This window comes from Balaenoptera physalus, assembly GCF_965194825.1.
Source record: "Balaenoptera physalus genome assembly, chromosome: 15".
In the NCBI taxonomy this organism is placed as follows: domain Eukaryota; kingdom Metazoa; phylum Chordata; class Mammalia; order Artiodactyla; family Balaenopteridae; genus Balaenoptera; species Balaenoptera physalus.
The window spans coordinates 35063676-35082140 of NC_138894.1; the positions used below are offsets into that span (position 1 = coordinate 35063676).

General features: G+C 38.6%; 1 long non-coding RNA gene across 1 annotated transcript; it reads right to left on the minus strand.

The window, feature by feature from the left end:
- Positions 1-1001: 1001 nt before the first annotated feature.
- On the minus strand, positions 1002-8224 carry LOC309643417. Its single transcript, XR_014253730.1, has 2 exons — positions 3418-8224; positions 1002-3386 (listed from the first exon to the last, which is right to left on the minus strand). It is a non-coding gene; the product is annotated as an uncharacterized lncRNA (long non-coding RNA).
- Between the last annotated feature and the right edge of the window lie 10241 nt (positions 8225-18465).

The following is an 18465-nucleotide window of genomic DNA, read 5'->3' on the forward strand; positions in this document are numbered from 1 at the left end:
CGGAGAGAATTTTATGTTTTTTTTTCTTGTTCCTGCCTTAAAATATAAATTTTATTTCGTCATTTCCCCCCTTTTGATCAATTAATTTTTCAATAGAAAGCAAATCAAATATTTCATCCCCCTGATGCCAGGGTGGTTGCTTACCTGCCCTGGATCCATCATGTCCCTTGATGCCGGGTCTTAACAGCCTGGTTCTTTCTTTCCTTTTAGGGGGTTAGTCTAGTAGAATGCTTGGCAAGGAAGGATAGTAATTCTAGGTTGTCAAATAGGACTTATGCCAATTTTATCCTATATGTGCTTTGCACATGTTCATTATTTTATATAGAACTATAGATATGATCAATAGTTTCAGGTCATTTAGACATCATTATTTTAGTTGAATATACATCGAGGCACAATAGATTATTATTCTATAAATGATATAGAACACAATCAAAATAGCCCACAACAATAACAAAGTCAGAAGTCATGAATCCCCAGAACTGAACCACTCACCCAAGATGTCATTTAAACTAGAAAGGGGATCCTTCAATACAGAAATTTGGTTTTATATGTGAGTCATTAGATGGTTATATTAGAGGACTAATCTGATATAAAAGGACAACATTGTCTGGATTATAGCATACTTTTCCCCCTGCAAAGCAGTTTTAAAAATCAAGAACCATTTGGTTTTGCAACATCACTTTCTCATCATAGAAACTTCAGAACTGAATAGACCAATTGAATGTAGTAAATGAACATGGAGGTATATGCTGATGGGGAAACATTTTATAGATTATAGGAACATTTGAAAAGTCGGTGACAAGAATTATGAGGGGCTTATATTGGCCTTGTATTGACCAAGGAATTTGATGACAAATCCAACAATCAGTTAAATTGCCTCCAGTAGCTACAATTTGTGATAGTGTTACTAAACAATTTTCTTTCCATCCTAAACATTGGGACAAAAACATAGCTAAAAATAAAACAATAACTTCTTTTTTTTGAGATGCGTTTTAAACTTATTTATTTATTTATTTATTTTTGGCTGTGTTGGGTCTTCGTTTCTGTATGAGGGCTTTCTCTAGTTGCGGCGAGTGGGGGCCACTCTTCATCATGGTGCGCGGGCCTCTCATTGTCACGGCCTCTCTTGTTGCGGAGCACAGGCTCCAGACACGCAGGCTCAGTAGTTGTGACTCACGGGCCCAGTTGCTCCAAGGCATGTGGGATCTTCCCAGACCAGGGCTCGAACCCATGTCCCCTGCATTGGCAGGCAGATTCTCAACCACTGCACCACCAGGGAAGCCCAACAATAACCTTTAATTTTGATAGAGAGACAGACATTTGGTAAACAGTACTATTGAGCTGATAAGATGGGTCTTACGAGCCTGTTCTAGACTCTTGGGTCAGCTGTCTGCTACTGTTGTCATCTTCTTGTCTTAGCTTGGTGATGCTTGGCTTAGGTGAAGCCAGGTGCTAGAAACAGGGGTCAAAGTGCATTCAGGGAGGGGTCTTTTTTAAATGAGAGATGTGGGACTTCCCTGGTGGTCCAGTGGTTAAGAATCCACCTTCTAATGCAGGGGACGTGGGTTCAATCACTGGTCAGGGAACTAAGATCCCACATGCTGCAGGGCAACTAAGCCTGCGTGCCACAACTACTGAGCCCAAACACCACAACTAGAGAGAAACCCATGTGCTGCAATGAAGAGGCCACACTCTGGAACTAAGACCTGATGCAGCCAAATAAATAAATAAATATTTTTTAAAAAGAAAGAAAGAAACACCCTTGCTAAGTGCTAATGGAATGAAAGGCATAACTGGGGTGAGTACTGTTCGGTTTTTAAAAAATAAAATAAAATAAAATGAGGTATGTGAACCCATGAATTAATGTCTTTCAGTTGGGCTGTGCATGGATTAGCTAATACTATTGTGGACATATCATATAAATGGAATCATACAATATGTGATATTTTGTGACTGGCTTCCTTTCACTTAGCATAATGTTTTCAAAGTTCACCCCTGTTATAGAAATACTTCATTCCTTTTTGTTGCCAAACAATAATTCCAATGTATAATATACCGCATTTTGTTTACCCATTTGTCAGTTGATGGACATTTGGGCTGTTTCCACTTTTTAGCTATCATGCATAGTGCTGCTATAAATATTCATTTATAGGTTTTATGTGGAAACATGTTTTCATTTTTCTCGGGTAGAAGCTACAAGTGGAATTGCTGGGTCATATGATAACTCTATGTTTAATTTTTTTAATTGTGGTAAATATACATAAAATGTACCATCTTAATCATTTTAAGGGTACAGTTCAGAGTTAACCTTGTACCACTTCATATAAAATATAGAAAACTTGCAGCTATATAGGTCCACTTAGAACCCCCTCACCACTAATCTATATGATATAGTTATCATATGTATAACATCTACATCCATTGAAAACTCCACCATAGAGGAAAAAGGGTAGTTGTTTATTTTCACATACCTATTTATCATTTATGTGGTTCTTCATTTCTGAAGATCCAAATTTCCCTCTGGTAACATTCCTTTCAACCTGAAGAATTTCTTTAGCATTTCTTGTAGATCAGGCAATGAATTATCTTAGTTTCCCTTTGCCTGAAAATGCCTTTATTTCACTTTCATTCCTATAGAACATTTTTGCTGGCTCTATAATTCTGGGTTAGTGACTTCATTGTGTTCTTGCCTCTGTAATTTCTGATGAAAAACCTGTAAACATATCATTGTTCCCTGTGTGTAAGGTTTTGTTTTCTTTAGCTAGTTTCAAAGATTTTCCTTAATTTTTGGTTCTAAGCACTTTGATTATGAAGATTCTAAGTTTGGTTTTCTTTAAGTCTATCCTGCTTAGGGTTTGCTAAGCTTCTTGAATTTGTAAATTTACGCCTGTCACCAAATTTAGGACATTTGGAATCATTATTTCTTCAAATATTCTCTACTGTACCAACCTTTTTTTCTTCTCCTTTTAGAACTGCAATCACACATATATTAGATCTTTTGATACTTTTTCACAGATTCCCTGAAGTTCTATTCATTTTTTTTCAACCTATGTTCCAAGAACAATCTCTGTTCTTCTGATTGGATAATTTCTGTTGATCTATCTTTAATTTCACTTATTCTTTCCTCTGTCATCTCTATTCTGATACTGAGCACTTCCAGGGAGTTTCTCATTCAGAGATTGTATTTTTCAGCCGTGCACTTTTCATTTGGTTCGTTTTTATAGTTTCTATTTCTTTGCTGAGAATAACTCTCTTTTCTTTCACATAAGCATATTTTTCTTTACCTCATTGTTATAATAGTTATATAATTAATTGTTTTTATATATGCATGTATACAGATTATTATAATCTTATTTTATATACTTACATATTTGTTATAATAGCTTCTTTTGAATTTCTGTCTGATAATTCTACCATCTGGGTTATCTTGGGTTTGGCAACTGTATTTTCCCTCAAGAATTATTTACATTTCCTGGTTCTTTTTTTTTTTTTTTTAATTTTATTTATTTATTTATTTTTGGCTGTGTTGGTGGTTTTTTTGTTGTTGTTGTTGCTGTGCACGGGTTTTCTCTAGTTGCAGCGAGTGGGGGCTACTCTTTGTTGCGGTGCACGGGCTTCTCATTGCAGTGGCTTTTCTTGCTGCGGAGCATGGGCTCTAGGCATGCGGGCTTCAGTAGTTGTGGCTTGTGAGCTCTAGAGAGCAGGCTCAGTAGTTGTGGCACACAGGCTTAGTTGCTCCACAACATGTGGGATCTTCCCAGACCAGGGCTCGAACCTGTGTCCCTTGCATTGGCAGGTGGATTCCCAGCCACTGTGCCACCAGGGAAGTCCCCCTGGTTCTTTATTATCTTGAGGAATTTTGTATTGTATCTTGAAGTTGTGAATGTCATGTTGGATAGACTCTGGATTCTATTAAAGTCCTCTGGAGAATGTTTATGTTTTTGTTTTAGCAATCAACCTTTTTGCCTCACCTTCTCTGGTAGTTCAAATCGCAGTTCAGTTCTCTAAGCCTCTGCAATGTTGCTTTGGCTCTGACCTGTTCAGGTGCAAAACAGAGATTATTCTGAAAGTTGTTCGGGTGGTTCAAATTCTGCTTTAGTTCTCCAAGCCTTCGCCACCTTTGTTTGCATCTGTTCTGCATATGTGCTCTTCAGTGGTTAGACACAAATATTTGATCATGTGGTTCAAACCTTGGCATCTGTCCGTGCATTCATAGCTCAGGGCTTGTGCTAAGACTTATGTGGGTTCATATATAGAATTAATGGATTTCCTTCTTTGGGTCTCTCCATACAAGATTCTACTCCATAGTATCGGGCATGCAGGGACTCTTTTCCTGGTTTCTTTGGCACTAAACACTGGGTTTCTGATCACATTTTAGCTGTAGGTGCCTCTATACTTCTCCACAACCAGGGCTCAGCCACAGAGCAAGGTCAAAAGGGAAAAGAGGGGAAACAAAGGGCAGCTCAGCCCATGGTGGTTGCCTCTCCAATTTTTTACTTTCCTCCACAATCTGCTTGCATTTTTAATTAAAAATTTTTTTTTCAATTTTCAGAGTCCTCAGGTAGTGGTTTTTTGTGTTTTGTCTAGTGATCTTAGTCGCAATCAGCAGGAGAGATGGGCTGTGCATACCACCATGGTAGAATTCAAACCTTGTCATCATGTTTTAAACTTTGAATATTGATATAAAACTTGTGTTTTTTCAGTCTAGATTCTAACATCACTGCTTACCGGCTACGAGACCTTGGGAAAATTACTTGATTTATATGAACCTGAGTTTCTCCATCTATAAAATGGGATTATACTGCCTACTTTAGAGACTTGTTGTGAGTATTATTTGAAATAACATATGTATAGTGCTTGGCTTATGGTAGTTGCTCTATAAATGTGAGATCCTTTCCCCTAGACTGGGATAGTAAATAAGTTCAACCCTCAAGCCAAATCTGTTTTTGAAAGAATTCTCAGGAACAATTTCATTTGCTATGGATAGTAATATCTATTTCAAAGTCTTTAATAGTAGCTTGTATGTTTTAGTCATTGAGTACAACAAAGACAAATATGTACAATAAATTTTAAAATTAAGTACATTTTGATTGATAAGGTTTTTTTAAATTAATTAATTAATTTATTTTTGGCTGTGTTAGGTCTTCATTGCTGCGCTCGGGCTTTCTCTAGTTGTGGCGAGCGGGGGCTACTCTTCGTTGCGATGTGCGGGCTTCTCATTGCTGTGGCTTCTCTTGTTGTGGAGCACGGGCTCTAGGCATGCGGGCTTCAGTAGTTGTGGTATGCGGCCTTCAGTAGTTGTGGCTCGTGGGCTCTAGAGCGCAGGCTCAGTAGTTGTGGCGCACGGGCTTAGTTGCTCCGCATCATGTGGGATCTTCCCAGACCAGGGATCGAACCCGTGTCTCCTGCATTGGCAGGCGGATTCTCAACCACTGCGTCACCAGGGAAGTCCTGATTGATGATAAGATTTTAATCAAGCTTTTTTCAGCTTTATTGAGGTATAATTGACAAATAAAAAGTGTAAGATACTTAAAGTGTACATCCAAGTTTTAAAATTTGAACATTTTTGTTTCATACTGTTCATGGGGCTATGCATACTTGGGCAATATTTTGTTGATTGCAGTGTAACATTAGGAGCCAAATCAATTAGAGCAATTGATTATGTGGTTCTAACTAGATACAAGTCATAAACAAGTAATGCTTTTGCAAAACTAGCTATACCGAAACATTATCAAAAGATAAATTACAACATTATAACACTGTTTAAACTGTAATTATCAAACTATAATTGCTAAATGGGAAGACAGTGAAACAACAATGCACTGAGAGAGAAATGAGTATAAGTAGTTGAAAACACTCTACAACTGATCTGTAACATCTTGGACCTCAGATGCGGAGATAATCTATGACCATTATTATGCTTGTTCTGGGCAAAGCACTTTCTAGTTTGTTCTCTTTTTATGCTCATTCCTCAAAATCTATCTACCCCCATACACACACAGGCAAGTATTTAAATGAATTTATAATGTATCCTTTATGCACAGGGAGAGATATATAAACATACATTATACATAACATACATGTATAATGTGTGTATAACACATTCAAATGTGTTTAACATATACACATGTATAACATACATTTTGCATACATGTCTCGCAAAACATGTATTTATGTTTTGTGTATTTTTTTATTGAAGAATAGTTGATTTACAATATTGTGTTAGTTTCAGGTTTTGGCAGTGATTCAGTTATATATATTTTTTCAGATTGTTTTTCATTATAGGTTATTATAAGCTATTGATAGTTCCCTGAGCTATACAGAAAATATAGTTCCCTGTGCTATACAGAAATCTTTGTTTCTTATCTATTTTATGTAGAGTAGTCTGTATCTGTTAATCCCATATTCCTAATTTATTAAGAGTTTTTTTAATTATTATTTTGTTTTAGACCTCATTCTGTTTCTCATGTTTTTGACTCAGCACTCCGTTATTAATATTATATTCGTGTTGCTTGGGCACATCCAGTCTCTTGCTTCTACACACTACACTGGATGGGTATGTCCAGTGCATTTTACTTATCCAACTCCCCAGAAATCAACATTCGATTGCCTCCAAATCCCTGCAAAGAGCATTGAAATCTCCAGATCTGCCCCCCCACCTTATGAGTTTGTGTGAGAATTCTTTTGTGATATATATGCAGAGTAGGATTACTAAGCCACAGATTATATTATTACCCTCTAGAATGTCCTTATTAGCCTACACCAGGGGTCAGCAAACTAAAGTCCATGCTTCATATTTGTCCAGCACCATTTTTTAAATTTTTTCCCAACACCATTTTTTTTGTAAAAAAAAAAAGTTACTGGAACACACCGACCCACTTATCTATGGCTACTTTTGTGCTACAACTGCAGAGTTGAGTAGTTAAGACCGATACCGTCTGGCCTGCAAAGACAAAAATATTTAGTACTATCTGGTCCTTTACAGAAAATAGTCTGTGTGATATTGATTCTATGGAATGTTTAAAGATTTACTTTGTTGTCTAGTATATGGTAAATTTTTATAAATATTACACATATACTAAAAAAGAATACATTCTCTGTTTAGTGTAGAGTTTGACATAAATTTATCAGCTAGATATTAATGATATTCAGATTTTCCATATCTCTAATTTTTTGCTTGCTGATCTATCAACTTGTAGTTAAAATCTCTGATGATAATTGGTAATCTATTTCTCTCAGTGTTCTGTCAGTTGTTATTTTATATATTTTGAGGCTATGTTGCTGCATACATGTTCATGATGGCTATATGTCCTTGTCCTGTGGTTCCTTTTCCCAGCATACGATGATACTCTTTGTCTGTTATTATTATATTTGTCTAGGAATCTACTGATATTTCATGAGACACAAAGATTGCTACCCAACTTTCTTTTTGTTTATTCCTTTTAATGACGTCTATTTCTTTATTGATATTATTAAATAACCTCTTTTGGGGGCTTCCCTGGTGGCACAGTGGTTAAGAATCCGCCTGCTAATGCAGGGGACACGGGTTCAATCCGTGCTCCGGGAAGTTCCCACATGCCATGGAGCAACTAAGCCTGTGCACCACAACTACTGAGCCTGCACTCTAGAGCCCACGAGCCACAACTACTGAGCCCGCGTGCCACAACTACTGAAGCCCACACGCCTAGAGTCTGTGCTCCGCAGCAAAAGAAGCCACTGCAGTGAGAAGCCCGCGCACCTCAAGGAAGAGTAGCCCTTGCTCACCGCAACTAGAGAAAGCCCGCGGGCAGCAACGAAGACCCAATGCAGTCAAAAAGAAAATAAATAAAAATTTAAAAACAACCTCTTGTATTTTTCAGTCCTCTTTCCTCATTTCTTCTCTCTCTCTCCTGAAGAATAATAACTTGATTTTCATGTGACTTCACCACAACTTTTTAAATGCTGCAAGACAGTGAAGAATCAGGAAAACCTCAAGGAAAATAAACATGACATTTTACTCCAAGCCGAACTGTCATTCAAGTACATAGGTAACAGATAAACAGCTTCGAACATAAAAGAATTCTGAGAATTCCTATGAGTTCAAATGGAGGATTCTATTGGAGTATAAACTTGGGCCTACCAAGGGATGATGGAAAAGCTGCAACAAAAGAACTGGCAGAGAGCATTGGATGTATATTGCTATAGACCAAGACAAAACACATGCAGTGAATATGGCTGAAGAGCAGATTAGAAATGATCTGGAAATGATCTAACTGACAGAAGTTCAGATGAAAAGGGGACACAAAGGTAGGATAAAGTATAAATACATTGCAGCATAAATGTGTTTATTCATCTTTAATAGCTTGGGCTACAGAGCTGCCAAGTCAAGTGAGAGAATTATATTTAACAATACAAAATTTAACTCTATGAAAATAAAACTATCAATTAAAATTAGGAGGGGGGGAGGAGAGTAGAGGAAATGAGAAGGAAGTAGAAATATACTAATTTCACCATTGTTCATAGTGAGGAATTAATAGACTATTTAGAAAAATAGAAAATTAAGATAGTAATATAAATACAAAAAACACAAGAAATAAATGTTGGCAAGAACGTGCAGTAAACGGAATCCTTGGGCACCGTTGATGGGAATGTAAACTGGTGCAGCCACTATGGAAAACTGTATGGAGCTGGAGCTTCCTCAAAAAATTAAAAATAGAACTGCTGTATGATCCAGCAACTGCACTTCTGGGTATATATCTGAAGGAAATGAAATCACTATCTTGAAGAGTTATCTGCACCCCCATGTTCTACTGCAGCATTATTCACAATAGCCAAGACATGGAAACAGCCTAAGTGTCATTGATGAATGAATGGATAAAGAAATGTTATATACATGCATACAAAAAATGATAATTATGTGAGGTGGTAAATATGTTAACTAACTTTATTGTGGTAATCATTTTTGCAGTATATACGTGTATCAAATCATCATGTCGTACACCTTAAACTTACACAGTGTTATATGTCAGTCATATTTCAATAAAGCTGGGGGGAAAAAAGAACCAAACCAACCAACAAAACCAACCAATGGTGAGCACCTAGTATGGTAATATAACCTGATCAGACCAGCCAGCCATGTGGTGGCAGATTGATTTTATTGGATCTCTGCCAGGCTATTTATACTAGAATAGTCATTTATTCTAAACATGGATTTGCCTTTCTTACTTATCATGCTTCTGCTACAAACACCATCCTTGAAATTACTGGATGCCTTATTCCTGGTCATGGTATTGTGCACAACATTGTTTCTAGCTAGCAGAGAAGGCAATGGGCTAATACATACAGAAATTGGTGGTCTTGTCATGTACCTCATCATCCAGAAACAACTGAACGTATAGAATGGTTAACTGTCCAATTAAAACTCAGTTAGTGAACTGGCTGGCAAAAAACTGGGGCAGTCAGGGGAAAGGGGTGGGTGCAATACATGCTCTGAACTAGTAACTAATATACAGTGCTTTCCCATACAGTCAGAATACATGGGTCTGAGAGCCAAAGGGATGAAAGTGGCAGTGTTACTTTTCAATATTAAATCTAAATGTTTGCTTCTTGTTCCTTCAATTTTTGGTCCTATTGGTTAAGAGGTCTTTGTACCCAAGGAATTAGTGTTTCCACCACTGGACAAAACAAGGGTTCCACTGAACTGAAAGTCGAAACTGTCACCTGACCATTTTGTGCGCCTTATGCACCTGGATTAACAGGACAAAAAGGAGGTTACTGTTTGGCTGGGGATTACCAAAGGGAAATAGTATTATCAAAGAGAAATAGGAACACTGCCACAACATTGAGTGAGAGAAGAATATGTCTGGAACACAAGTGATTCTCTGGAACACTTCCTAACAATGACATATGCTGTAATAAAAGTCAATGGAAGATTACAGCAACCCTATATGGGAACCCCTCATATAGAGTCCCTATATGAGGTCACCCTCATATAGGGTGACCCTATATGGGTGACCCAAAAGGCAGTGAGATTTCAATTAATATTGGGGGAAAGGAAAGTAGTAGCTCATGGAATTCAGTGGAGAAACAGAAAATTTCTATGGGTAGTAGGTGCCTAGAATGCAGTCCAGAGCATGGGCACCTGAACAAAGTAGTCCTAGTGGCCGGGATGGATACTATGTATGAACTCAACAATATGGACTTCCCTTCACTAGATTTGATCTGATTTGAAGGAAATGAAATCACTATCGAAAAGATATCTGCATCTCCATGTTCATTGCACCATTATTTACAATAGCCAAGACATGCAAACAACCTAAGTGTCCATCAACAGATGAATGGATAAAGATACACACAATGGAAAGAAGAAATCCTGCCACTTGCTGCAACATGAATGGACCTTGAGGTCTTTATGTGAAATGAAATCAGACAGAGAGAAGGGCAAATAATGTATGATCTCACTTATATGTGGAATCTAAAAAAACTGAATTTGGTAGTTTCCTGGTGGCCTAGTGGTTAGGATTCCAGGCTTTCACTGCTGTGGCCCAGGTTCAATCCCTGGTCAGAGAAATGAGATCCTGAAAGCTGTGCGGTGCAGCCAAAAAAATAAATTAATTGGGACTTCCCTGGTGGCGCAGTGGTTGGGAGTCTGCCTGCCAATGCGGGTTTGAGCTCTGGTCCGGGAAGATCCCACATGCCACAGAGCAACTGGGCCATGTGCCACAACTACTGAGCCTGCACTCTAGAGCCTGCGAGCCACAACTACTGAGCCCGCAGGCCACAACTACTGAGGCCTGTGCGCCTAGAGCCCATGTTCCGTAACAAGAGAAGCCACCGCAATGAGAGACCTGTGCACTGCAACGAGGAATGACCGCAGCTGGGGGAAGCCCTTGCACAGCGACGAAGACTCAAGGCAGCCATAAATAAATAAATAAATAAATAAATTTATATTTTAAAAAAAGAGCCCTTTAAAAATAAAATAAAATAATTAATTTTAAAAAATAAAAATAAAGCAAATTTTTAAAAACTGAATTCATATTTACAGAGAAAAAATTGATGGTTGCCAGAGGCAGGTGTAGGGCTGTGGGATGGGTGAAGGTGGTCAAAAGGTATAAACTTCCAGTTACAAGTCATGGGGATGTAATGTAGAGCATGGTGACCACAGTTAACAACACTGTATTGTATGTATATTTGAAAATTGCTAAGAGAATAGGTCTTAAAAGTTCTCATCTCAAGAAAAAAGTTTTGTAACTGTGTGGGGTGATGGATGTTAACTAAATTTATTCTAATAATCATTTTGCAATATATACATATATCAAACCATTATGCTGTACACCTAAAACTCAGACAACATTACATGTCAATTAATATCAATTTTTAAAAGATAGTTACTTAAAATTACAAAGCTAAAAACTAGAATAAAAATGTTTAATTTCCAAATTATTAGAAGGAACACATACTCAAACAACTGAGGAAAGCTGAATAAGATTGGTGGTTGTATCAGTGACAATATCCTGGTTGTGATATTGTACTAGAGTTTGGAGAACATTGCCATTGAGGGAAACTGGATAAGGGGTACATGAGATTTCTCTGTATTATTTCAAGTGCATGTGAATCTACAATTATCTCAGTTAAAATTGCAATGAAAAAGAAAACAAAGCAAACAGAGCAAAATATTTTTAAAGCTAAAAAGCACTGAAGACTAAAATATTACAGAAACAAAGCAAAACACAACATATTAATTAACGTAAATGAGCAAAATTTAGGTATTAAGACAAAAAGACTTTCAGGTTGGCTTACCAAGCAAAAGCCAACTGTATGCTATATTCTAGAGACACACCTAAAACAAATTAGTATTTTTATACTTCTTCCCATTCCCTGACTTTTAGTACATGTTATTTTATTTTCCATTGTCAAGGTTTATAACGTATACATTTCATTTGATAACCTTAGTTTTTTGTGTTTATTTCTATCTCTATGTTTAAATTAGTACTACAAATAACACTTCCAAACATTTCTCTAGTTCTTATTTTGATTCTCTTCTTGATTCTATTTCTATCATTAGCATATTTTTTCAACAGCAGTATATAAAAGCAACAACAACAACAATGATAGCAGTGCAAAACATTTTAACATTGGTTCAGCCCTCGCTTTGTGCTGAGAACTGTACCCAGACACTTTCTTTTTTAATTGGAGTATAGTTGCTTTACAATGCTGTGTTAGTTTCTTGCTGTACAGCAAAGTAAATCAGTCATACATACACATATATTCGCTCTTTTTATTATTTATTAATTTTTAATATTTATTTACTTATTTGGCTGCATCGGGTCTTAGTTGAGGCAAGTGGGATCTTCGTTGTGGCATGCAGGCTCTTCCTTGTGGTGCGTGGGCTTCTCTAGTTGCAGTGCGTGGGCTTCTCTCTAGTTGTGGTGCGTGGGCCCTAGAGTGCGTGGGCTTAGTTGCCCCGCTGCATGTGGGATGTTATTTCCCCAACTAGGGATCAAACCTGCATCCCCTGCATTGGAGGCGGATTCTTAACAACTGGACCACCAGGGAAGTCCCTATCCACTCTTTTTTAGATTTCCTTCCCATTTAGGTCACCACAGAGCATTGAGTAGAGTTCCCTGTGCTATACAGTAGGTTTTCTTAGTTATCTATTTTATACATAGTAGTGTATATATGTCAGTCCCAATCTCCCAATTCATCCCCCCACCCTTGGTAACCATGTTTGTTCTCTACATCTGTGACTCTATTTCTGCTTTGCAAATAAGTTCATCTCTACCATTTTTCTAGATTCCACATATAAGCGATATTATTACCCAAACACTTTATATTATCTCATTTAGCCCTCAAAACAATCCTATGTCTTGAAATTATTATTTCTATTTTATAGTTCCTTATTCTGTAAACACAGTAATTTTTTTCTCTTCTAGCCTCTGTATCTAAAACTGCATATCGAGGACTTCCCTGGTGGTCCAGTGGTTAAGACTCTGTGCTTCCAATGAAGGAGACACCGGTTCAATTCCTGGTCGGGGAAGTTCTGCATGCCACGTGGTGTGGCCAAAAAAAAAACAGAAAAAGAAATAAAATTGCATACCTATACCCCTCCCAGCATTTACATTCTATCCTCAAGAATGTAGAAGTATATATGTATATTCTTATTATACTAAGGATGATGACTTCATTTGAACCTAGCAAACAAAAGACCCCATCATCTTTAGAGGGCAGTGGGGGATTAAAAAATAATAGGAAAATTTTGTTCTACCACATTTGAGAGTTCTACAAAATAAGCCTTGAAAATTTGACTTTGGGGACCCTCCATTTACTGAGGAGTGAAAGAAGAAGTTGAGGAGGTAGCTCAGGGCTGGGAGCAGAGTATGTTCTCACATGGGTAGAATGTTAAGTGCAGCCAAAGGAAGAATCACACCAGAGCTTTAAAGTACTCAGGGCTGTGTGAGACATGGACAAGAAGCACTGCTTTATCTGACGTTAGAATTCTGAAGGAAAATGCTGAAAAAATATTGTTTTAGAAGTTATAGGCTTTTGGATTCATCCTTAAATCCTGGAGGCTATATACTTCCCCAATTGTGGTAGTGAAGAAAAAGGGACAAATATGTGTAGATACCATATTCTTAATTAATTGCATACTTATGTACTACTTCTTGAGTATTTGAAGATTGAATAATTACTTTCTCCTTTTCCTTTCCTTTAAAATATTATTTATGGCAAATTTCTTCCTCTTACTCATTCCTACCTCTCACTATTCTAAGTGGGTGCGTAGGCAGTAGTTAAATTTATCATTCATTTCATAGGTCAAAGAATCCTGGAATTATGATAGACTAGATGAGGAATGGGCATCACCTGGAAATTGCAATCTCCAAGATTAACTAGCAGCTCTGAAAATGAAAACAATAGAACATGGTAGTTAAGAACAATGGACTTGGGAGCCACATGCTTGGGTTCAAATACTCGCTCTGCCACACTACATGTGTGCCCTGTGAGGACTACATGAATAAAATACTTAGAAAAATGCCTGACACACAATATGTGTTCGGGAAAATAATTTAATAGTCCCATGCTTTCATCTCAAGGTGTTGAATGTGATTTTGTATTGGTTCCTGGGGTGTATTTTGTGTTATCCAATTAGTAGTGTGGAGCAGAGAGTTAAAATATTATTATGTTGCCTCCAAAATTCAAGGCTGTCTTTGAAACATTGGGCTTCTTCTCAGTGATGAGGCACAAGGTGAAGCAACTTGTCTTTCATTTTGGACGGAATACCCCAAAATAACCCAGATTTCTGCACATTCCATCCAACCAAGAATTTCTCTAAAGTAAAAGACTTCTGTATTTTCACAGGATTTATCCCTTTGCTTTGCTCTCTTCACACAAATCTTACCAAAATACCCAGTGTACTTGTGGCTTCTAGTTCTCCAGAGCCTTTAGTATGACACCATCATTCTTGCAAAGCAGCATGCTGTCCTTTGGGATGGAGATGGAGTCAGGGACACTGCAGTGTTCCAGAGTCCCACTTGGTTGTGGGTTCTCCCAGACTCTGTTCCTGACTCATCAGCCACCTAACTCATCAGCCTCTGGTTTAATTTTTCTGTTCGTAAGATTGAGCAAAATTGGTATGGAGAAGGGGGACAAGAAAATGGATAGGGAAAGACCTGGAATGAGTGGAGAATCATACCATCTAGGGTATCCAGTGGTGGCAAAGAATGACAAAAGTCTTGGATGACAGCTGCAGCACAAACAGAGTCCATCCTGTACTTAAAAACCGGTGTTCCCACCAGAATGAATCTGTTTTCATTCCATTTTAAAGAGTGGCAGTGGGGGTGGGGGTGGTAAGGAACAACCAGGCTAAAAAAGAAACCATCTTATTCCTTTTTTTATGCAGCTTCTGGAAGCCACTCAAGTGGTAAGACATCCTATTCCAAGGAAGAGAAATGCTTTTCATTACTTGGCAATAAGCTGGATTGGCAATTTATTAGCATCTATTTCAACATCTGAGGCATCTCATGTATTGACAGGAGAGGCTGATCAACATTTAGGGGAAACATTTAAGAACTTACATAAATTTATGTTTCCTGTACAGAGCACTGACAATCCGGAGATGCAATGATGATTTTGAAATCTGGGTTTAGGAATTCCTTTGAAATTGTTCCAGGCTTGTCAGTGCCTTTGAAAAGCATATGGCTAAAGGCAGCAATGATAATAAAAACCCAAGGAGGCACAACTCAATCACTCAGTTGCTTTTTTCCCCCTTGCTGCCTTTGCTATCCATCCATTATATGCTCTCTGGGTCATTGGCAGGAAATCTGTAAATGTCAATGTGAGGAGTTTCCAGTGCATTATTATAGCAGGCAACATTATTTTTTTTTTCTCCTTTCAAAAATATTTTGGCAAGATACCTGAGACTCTGGAATGGGCCGCCAAATCTCAGTAGGATTCCAGATGGTTGAGATTCCGGCTCCTGATGCCCTGATGTCTCCCCCTCCCTCCTCTCTTAGATATTTTCATTTGTGTTCTCCTCAAAGATAAATATTTTTATATCAACCAGCCTCAATAGTGGTCATTATTGAACATTTCTGGATTAACCTTGAGGTGAATGAGCTTAATGATATATACTTGTGAAGTTCAGCCTTCATATCACCCCTTTCCACTCCTCTTGCCCCTTTCAGCATCCTCCTCCCCTCCCTCTCCCACTGAGATATCCTGTGCACACCTGACCTACTAATGCTCCCTCTTTCTGCAATTTAACTGGCTGGTCCCTAATAGGTGCTCAAGCATTCACAGAGTGATGTGTGAGCTTCTCTGTGATCCTCCCCTGACCCCAGCAATCAGAGTGACTGCCTTTCCCTGGGCTCTTGTAGCACCCGTGTTGTCCTCTATTGTAGGAACATCATGTAGTGATTGCACACAGAGACTTTAATCAGAACTCGGTGTGACTCCAGGCTCTGCCTCATGCTGTTTGTGTGGACTTGGGCAAGCTCTTAATCTCTTTAAGCCTCAGCTCCCTCATCTGAAAACTGGGAATACTAAAATTACTAAATTACTAAAATTACTAAATACTAAAATTAGTGTGATTGTTGTGAAGACTAAACAAGATAAAACATGTAATGTGGTCAGCATAATACCTATACAGAGTAATTGTTCCATGGACATTTAGCTATTGTCATTGTTATTATTATAGAACTTTATTTCATTTAGGTGGGTGTCTGTCTCCCATTCTGGATTGTAAGCTCCTTGAGAGCAGGGACTACATCTTTGTCATCTCTGATTCCCAATCCCTAACACAGTAGGTGTTAATATATTCTGCTCAAAGGGTAATTTGTACATTTAAATGGGGCTGTTGTAAGGATTGTGCCCTAAATGAAGTGTCACTTTTGTTTCCCAAAAGGGGAAACTTCAGTTATATGTAAAACAAGGATATTTCTACCATTTTACTCCTATGTCCATTTTTGCCCTTAAGGGAGGGAATACCACATTATTAGTCATTTCTGAGGGAGGAGGAGTTGCCCAAAGCCCAGGGCATTCCTGAGCCATGTTTTACCGGTGGGCAGAGTGACTGCATTTTGTAACAGGTGCGAGTTTGGGCTCTACTCTTTCTTCCACTCCCTGCCTTCATGCAGTGAGAGAGCAGGTTTGGCTGTCCTTCTGGTCAACCATCCTGTTCTGTCTTGTCTGCCTGGATCTGTGGGAGGGAGGGGAGTGTGTAGGCTCTGCAGGCTCAATTTTTCTCAGTTTAGAAGAGAGGGCATAAGAAGCCCCTCCTAGATTTTCAGAACTAAGCCCTGTTTCTTACAGGTGACATCTACTTGTGCACTATTACTCATGTGATGCTGTGTTTCCCACGTCCACGTGTAGCTGAGGGAATCCCAGGATGGATAAGGGACATGTGCTATGATCCAGACTCTAAAATCCCACCCCAAATTGAAGTAGGGGACATGTGGGACGAACCTCAATATTTTCACAAACATTTCAAGAGTCCATGACCCATGCCAGGGACCATGGAAAGGTGGCAACACTAATCCAGACACTCTTGAGACATTCTGAGAGGACTCTTGAGATGGGTGAGAGCAGAAGAGTTTGACATATTACTTCCTATCCTTCTGTTCTAATGGAATCACTTATGATGAGACCATATGGCTTCTATAGTAATAAAGAGGTGATTGAAAGAAAACAGAGGCATTAACCTGGCTCGACAGCAGGGAAGAGGAGCCAGGCAGGGAAACCCCTCCTCTTTTCTTCTCCTTTGAGCCATACTTCAACTCCTTCCTACTACATTTTGCTTCCCCTCATTGAGCCACTCTATTTCTCCCCAGAACCCTCTACATTTGTGAGTAAACAGCCTGTGGCTGGAAGTCAGGTGACCTGGATTCTCACCCAGTTCTGCCCCTAACTCACCAGCCTTGGGACTTTGAGTCCTTAACTCTTCCAAGAGCCAATTTCTCATCTGGAAAGTAGATATAAATACGTAGTTCTTAGCAGACTGTCGGGTCCTGGCCAGATAATATATTTAAAAGCTCTTTCCAAAGTACACAGTGCTAGGGACTTCCCTGGTCCTCCAGTGGTTAAGACTTTGCCTTCCAATGCTGGGGGCGCAGATTCGATTCCTGGTCAGAGAGCTAAGATCCCACATGCCTTGTGGACAAAAAACCAAAACATAAAACAGAAGCAATATTGTAACAAATCCAATAAAGACTGTAGAAATGGTCCACATCAAAAACAAAACAAAACACAAAGTATACAGTGTTATAAACAATGTCCCCACAGGTTTGGGAAGGTCTTGAAACACTTAGTCCAACCTCAAATCCCACATAGTCCCAAACCTACATAGCCCAACCCCAAAGAGTCAAGAGGAGAGCAGAGTTAAAGAGTCAAAGACAGTGAGCACATTCAAGTCTCAAGCAATAAAGCTGGAATCCCAGATTGGGGGCAGGGAAAGGCAGGTTTAGTTCCCGATTTCTTCATGCTATGACCCCAAGTAAGTCTCAAAATCTTTAATTTCACAATTTAGAGTGAGAAGTCTTGAAGTTTATTTATTCCTGCCACCTCATTTTTGTTTTTGTTTTTATTTTATGTGCAGGTTAATATTTTATTTCTTCCTCTGGTTGCTGGTTACATTGTTGTACCACCTTGCTTTATAGAGGTAGAAATTAAGGCTCAGAAAGTCTAGCAACCTCTCCTGGTTCTCAGTCCAGTGCTCTTCACACTACACACACCTTTTTGTAAAATGAGCCTTCAATTCTCAGCACCTGTGATTTGATAAAATTGTGACTCAAAGAAACTACGTGAATTTCCCAGGGTTACATAACTTGGTAGCTGTAGACCAGAAGGAGTCTGATCTCTTGCTCTTGGTTCCCACTGGGACACAAATGGGAAATCCAAACTCTAGTCCCCACATCCTCAGCTGAGCCCAGGCTTACAGGGTGCTCAGACTTGATAGGGGTTGTTTTGCTAAAAGCTATGACTTTTGTGTTA